This window comes from Zea mays, unplaced genomic scaffold, assembly GCF_902167145.1.
Source record: "Zea mays cultivar B73 unplaced genomic scaffold, Zm-B73-REFERENCE-NAM-5.0 scaffold_659, whole genome shotgun sequence".
Taxonomy (NCBI): domain Eukaryota; kingdom Viridiplantae; phylum Streptophyta; class Magnoliopsida; order Poales; family Poaceae; genus Zea; species Zea mays.
In genome coordinates, this window is record NW_023367321.1 from 8160 (window position 1) to 14973 (window position 6814).

Below are 6814 nucleotides of genomic sequence, written 5' to 3' on the forward strand. Positions count from 1 at the left end.
CATGAGCGACCTTGAAAATAGCCATGAGCGACCATTTTCAATAATACTAGAGGCTAACACCTACGGATTTTAGACCAAGAAATGGTCTCCACCAGAAATCCAAGAATGTGATCTATGGCAAGGAAACATATGTGGGGTGAGGTGTATGAGCGTCTGGTCGATGATCAATGGACACACAACCCCCATTTTTATCAAAAATAGCCATGAACGACCATTTTCAATAATACCGAAGGCTAACCCCTACGGATTTTTGACCAAGAAATGGTCTCCACCAATAGTCCAAGAATGTGATTTATGGCAAAGAAACATATGTGGGGTGAGGTGTATGAGCCTCTGGTCGACGATCAATGGCCACACAACCCTAATTTTTGTCGAAAATAGCCATGAACGACCATTTTCAATGACACTGAAGGCTAACACCTACGGATTTTTGACCAAGAAATGGTCTCCACCATAAATCCAAGAATGTGATCTATGGCAAGGAAACATATGTGTAGTGAGGTGTATGAGCCTCTGGTCGAAGATCAATGGCCACACAACCCCCATTTTTGTCGAAAATAGCCATGAATGACCATTTTCAAAAATACCAAAGGCTAACACGTACGGATTTTTGACCAAGAAATGGTCTCCACCAGAAATCCAAGAATGTGATCTATGGCAAGGAAACATATGTGGGGTGAGGTGTACGAGCCTCTGGTCGATGATCAATGGCCACACAACCCCCATTTTGCCGAAAATAGCCATGAACGACCATTTTCAATAATACCGAAGGCTAACACGTACGAGTTTTTAACCAAGAAATGGTCTCCACCAGAAATCCAAGAATGTGATCTATGGCAATGAAACATATGTGGGGTGAGGTTTATGAGCCTCTAGTCGATGATAAATGGCCACACAACCCCCATTTTTTATGAAAATAGCCATGAGCGACCTTGAAAATAGCCATGAGCCACTACTAGAGATATGCTTATTTAAGACACACATTTTAAGACAGATACCAATGTATTTTATAGAAGCTCCTTTTATCATATGGTGATGAGTAAGATAAGACGGTTTATTGGAGATCCGTCTTTAATAAAGAAGTGTTTTGAGACAGTTACATCGTAAGAAATGTCTCTTATTGATTTAAGACGTATTGTTATTGAGAACCGTCTCAAATGAATATACCTTTTGAGTCATTAAGATTGCAAGAATTGTCTTATATTTTGGTTAGTTTATTAGACACTTGTGTATATGAAACCATCTTAAATAAAGATATTATTAGTCGTCTAGACTATATGGATTATTTTAAATGTTAGTGAGTATATTAGACACTTCTAAATATGAAACCATCTTCGTATCATATTTCAAAAAGACATATTGTGAAAAAATGTACTAAATAGTAAATTCAGCTTAGTTTCATGATATATATAAAATGTAAAACTTATCTTTGTAACCTGATACAGATGGTAAAATAGACCCACATGTGATTCGATCATTAATGTCACACAACATATATTTTGCTTTAATTCCTATCATTCACGCATCAAGGGGTTTAGTAAGCTATACCTATCCTATGTTGAATATATTAGTACTTTTACATTTATATTGTCAAACTTTAAAAAATCGGTGACTTGAAACTGTCTCCCACGGGTAGTGTAAAATAGGGGATACGTGACTGTTGATAATATTGTTTGATACTGTTTGTAGAGTGAAGATTGAAATAGAGGATGTGATAGGAGATCGGCTCGAGATAGCCTTAGATATTTAGACTCAACAAAGGAAACTCGGAAATAGTTCGAAGTTTATAATTTCGACTGCGTTCAGGTCCAAAAAAATATAAGGCATAGAGTTATTAGTCGAATTGCTCTCTAGTCAAATGTTCGGATAGCGGGTAAAATTCATCTAAATTTAACCGAAACAAATGCAAATTAAATTAATTGATTAAGGCGAATTAGAAACGTCATCTAATTATTTCGAACCAGAACAACGGTTAGCTAATTCGCTTTCCTATTTAAAAATCCGAGATAATTACAACTGATATTGAGTATTCATAATTAATCTGTTAAACAAATACGAATTTGGAAGCTCGATCCACAGTTGCAATCTGTGTCCCAAATAAATTTATTAGAACTCGATGACAAAAGTATTGTTGCAAAAAATTAAATCGAACCGAGATAACTAGAACCGCACTGAGTACTCGTAATTAATTTGTTGCACTGTCTAAAACTGTGGAAATTTGTCTGATCCCGAAAATACCTACCATTGTTAACGTAGTCCAAAAATATTAAAATTTGTATTGTTTTGGTGGGTCTATTTGCATCTCGCTCGGATTTAAATCCCAATTTTTTCGCTTATTTGGGTATTCTATTGGTTAGAAATTGGAGGAGAAAAATCTGAATTTTTATCCTCTCCCTAGTCTGCCACCTCCTCCCCACGTTGTCTTCAATTCTCTCAGCCGACCTCCCTCCCAAATCTCCCTCACGCAAGCCATCCCCTAGGTCCCTTCCCACGCCACTCCCAGCCCCTCTCCTCCCTGGCGAGCTCGCCCTGCCCCTGTACGGCGCCCTCCTTGCTCCTCTCCACACGATCGCGCATGACCCGCCATGGATCTCGCCTAGCTCTTTCCCATCTCCTCCCCACCTCCTAGATGCTCGGCGCCCAGTCCCAGCTCGCCCAGCCCCCTCTCTGCTGGTGGCCGGCCACCTCTGCTGCTCCCATGGTGATCTCATCCCTCCCCTGCTATCTGTTTCTTCCTCGGATGGACGCCAACAGCAGCAGCCCTGTCCCACGATGTCGTCGATCTTTGGTGAGACCCTGCTGTTCTCGCTATTTGTGTGCCCTAGCTGCTCGATGAAATGTCTAAACCATGTGTTGTCGTTGCTTGCAGCTAGTTGTCAACACCACGCCTCGCGTCGATCGTCCGGTGGTAAGGTAGGCCATCTAGGTTTTGCTGTCTATGTGGATGACGTGTGTGATGTCGAGATGATGGTTGATTGGTGCGTGTCCTTTGCAGCGATTTAGGAAGATGGTGGTGCTATGTTTGAATAAGTAGGTGAGGTCTGTGCGATGTTTGTTAGGTGTTCGATAAAAGGCTTGAACCGGAGGTCCTCGCCGTTTCATGGTTTTCAAATCGGATTTAGTCATGGATGAACTAATTTGCACTCTTGTTGGTTGATTTGATGAATGACTTGGAGGATTATGACCATGCTTATAAAATTGTTATGCCATATAAACCTTAGATTTAAAATGATAATTATAGGAGTAAATTGAATGTTTGTTGTTTGGACTGTGTCCAGTTTTATTATGCAGGTAGTTGAGTGAAGTAAACCTTGTTTTATGAAGAGATGTTATATAGAAAAGTTGTAGATAACCTCTTCATCTTACTTGTGTTAAAATTTCATGGTCATATGTCTAGTAGTTTAGGACTTATGATTTTTCCAAGTCCAGTTTCTGAATCTGTTCAAATTCTGTACAGGTTTCGAAAATTGGATTGTTTGGCTAAGTTAAACTGAGAATCAGTCCTTAGTAATTATAGAATAATTGTAGTACTTTTCTTAGGCTTTCCATAAAGTCTTGGATCACCCCTTTTGGTGGTCTAGAAGTCAAGTTATGGCTGTTTGAAATGTGATGTTTGAGTCTGTCAAAAGTCTGGACAGCAATGTTTGTTTGTATTAACTGACCTCGATACACATTGAATCACCTTGAGATGATTATAAATGAGTTGTAGAAAATTCTATTAGCTTTCTAAAAAGTCTAGGATCACTTGATTTGGATGCCTGAAACTCCAGTTATGGATTTTTGAAGTGAGTAGTCGAATTCTGTCCAAATCTGGATAGAATTTACGTTTAGCACTGATTGACCTTTAAGAATATCGAATCATGTTGTGCTGATAATACAAAAGTTGTAGAGGACTTTATAAGCTTTCCATAAAGTCTTAGTTTACTATTTTTGGATGCATATTTTATGAGTTATGAGCAAAACAATTAACCACTGTGCTGCTGTCCAGAAAATCTGCAATTGATTACTTGGTTTTGTTCTTGTTTGGCTAAGTAGGAGTAATTAGTTAGTTTTCGATTCTTGATTGATGCAAACTTGTTACATCTAGTTGTTTCATTCCTTTCTTGAGGTTTGCGCTAGACCTTAGTGATTTTTGGAAAATGAATAAGTGCTTTACTTGGGAACTCAAAATTGTGCTGTCTTACCTTGCCTAGTATATGATTCAAGTTACTTGGACAAGGTGGTTTAGAGAACTAATTAAATTTCTTTAACCATAGCCTGAGTTTAGGAGTCTTATAATAGTAGGCCTAAGTTCATTAATCTTCGGGGTGTATTCTTTAGCTAAGGAAAATATAGGACTTATGCCTAGTGTAATGTTTCTTGCTATTTGGATTAGAATTCAGGTAAGTTGGAGAACCTGATTATTGTGTTTGATTGTATAGACCTATTTAGTACTTGATTATTGTGTTTTTGCAGTTTTAATTTATTATTGAATGACTCCAATTCTTATTGCTTTTCTCTTGCTCAAAAAGAAGCCCTAAGGGGAAATAGCATCTACATCCATCAATGGTCATAATATCCCACATGAATATCATGGTTGACACCTGGGTTGGCTCGAATGGAAGCGACCATGACTCGCTCCCATCCATCAATTGACAGTGAGATGGTTGGGGTAGGATTTTATGGCAGCAAAAGCGCCCTCGGCAGGGTTACCTTGGTAAGCACCATCTCTTAGGTTTTAGACATGTTACTTTTTTTAGTGTTTATGGTATGATTCTATGCTATGATTTACTGAATTCCTGATGGTCAAGAATCGTCAAGATTGAAGTTGTGGAACAACCATACCATAAGTCCACTGTTCCTCCTTATGATGTTCATTTTGTGCATTATTCTTAACTGATACTCCCTCCATTTTTTTATTTGACGTTTTATTGTACATTTTTGCACTATTTGGCGTCAAACATAAAAGGATGAAGGTAGTAACTTACAACAGGTGAGATGTGCACTATAGCAAGATTAAGCAATCTGGTTTGTTTAATTGCCTAATATAATTTTAATTTCTAAGGAGGAATGTAAGTGCAATGCTGTGAGATTCTTTGCAATTATATCATCACAGCAATCTGAAGTGCCTTGTTCCAGACACTGCTTAATAATTGTCTATATTGCTATGATCCCCTCCATAAATAAGGTTTATGTATCTGTTCTTATCTAATATATGGGGCTGCTTTATTGGAGGGGAAGGAGGAAACAGGATGGGATGGAACCTGGAGCCCAATACATGGATGATGGATTATTGGATGGGATGGGATGGGATGGAGAAATTTGGGATTAACACTCCCCATTAAGTGCGTTCTCGGGCTGCTTGTTTCAGTTTGAGTTCTCGTTCCAATTTATGTTGGTTTTTTTACAGTTACAGAATTTGTTTGTTCCAGCTTGAGTTCCACTTTGAAAACTTGAACAACCACTAGCAGATGCAATGTTCACAAAATAGCTTGTCAAATAATGTGCATGAACTGGAACAAGCAACTTGTGCACAAAAGAGCATTACTGGAACAAGCAGCTTGTGCATGAATGAGTAATACTGTAGATGATTGGACATGTATGTCTGTTTTAGATTTTTCATATTTGATGTTATATATTCAGCTCATACTATACATGAATTTGCAACGCCATGTACTTGTTGATGGGAAGGTCATGACTGACAAGACCTACCCTGCTGGGTTCATGGGTATGCCTATATCTCTATTAATGCATAAAGATACCTATACACCTATTTTGGTTGCTGATTTGTGGTGTCATTTTTTTGGCAGATGTCATTTCCATTCCCAAGTCAAATGAGAACTACAGGCTGCTTCTTTCTTCACCCAATCAGTGATGAGGATGCCAAGGTTAGCTCAATTCTCTTACACATCATCTCTCATTGTTCTAGTTGAGCATGATGATCTTGGTAGCTGTGTGAGGTTGCTGTTTTTCATTAGTAGATCTGTGTACCTTATCCTTGCTATACTGTCCATATATGTTGTGTGCATGAAAGTCTTGCATTGAAAATGTCATGTGCTACTGTCGTTAGGACTACTAATAGATGTTGCTCCGTCTATCTATCCATTTACATCGCTGGAAATTCCCATGCCCTTTCATAGTACGCCTGTGAAATGCTCACTGTTTTTCTATTGGTTTGTGTGCAGTTCAAGTTCTGCAAGGTGAGGTCTGTTCAGTTTGGCCAGAAAGGCATCCCCTACCTGAACACCTACGACGGCCGCACCATCCACTACCCCGACCCGCTCATCAAGGCCAACGACACCATCAAGATCGATCTGGAGACCAACAAGATCATGGACTTCTTCAAGTTTAACGTCGGCAACGTGGTCATGGTGACTGGCGGGAGAAACACCGGGCGTGTAGGAGTGATCAAGAACAGAGAGAAGCACAAGGGCAGCTTCGAGACCATCGACGTGCTGCTTGGAGCTTTTTGCTATGTCTATTTTATCCTATTTGTTGTGTAAGAAAACATAGAATGGAATTCAAATTGGTGGTCGCAAAAGTGTGGAGACTTGAATTCATATAAAGTTAGGCTTAATATTAGTGCAAACAGTTGTATTTTAGTTTAGATTTATAGTACAATTATGTATGCGTTATTTGACAATGCTTATTTATGATATATTGAATGGTACTTATTTATATTATATTAATTATATTGTTCAATATATGTGTATGTATATTTCTCTTTCAAATTATTATAACGTGATATCTGAAAAAATGATTATAAATTGAAGAATGTACTGTCGTGTAAGTCATTTCGTTTAAATCTTAATAAGACGGTCACCAAAATGTCTAA

General features: G+C 38.4%; 1 pseudogene; it reads left to right on the forward strand.

The window, feature by feature from the left end:
• Nucleotides 1-4609: 4609 nt before the first annotated feature.
• LOC118475789 (40S ribosomal protein S4-like) lies at nt 4610-6497 on the forward strand (annotated as a pseudogene).
• Nucleotides 6498-6814: the final 317 nt, after the last annotated feature.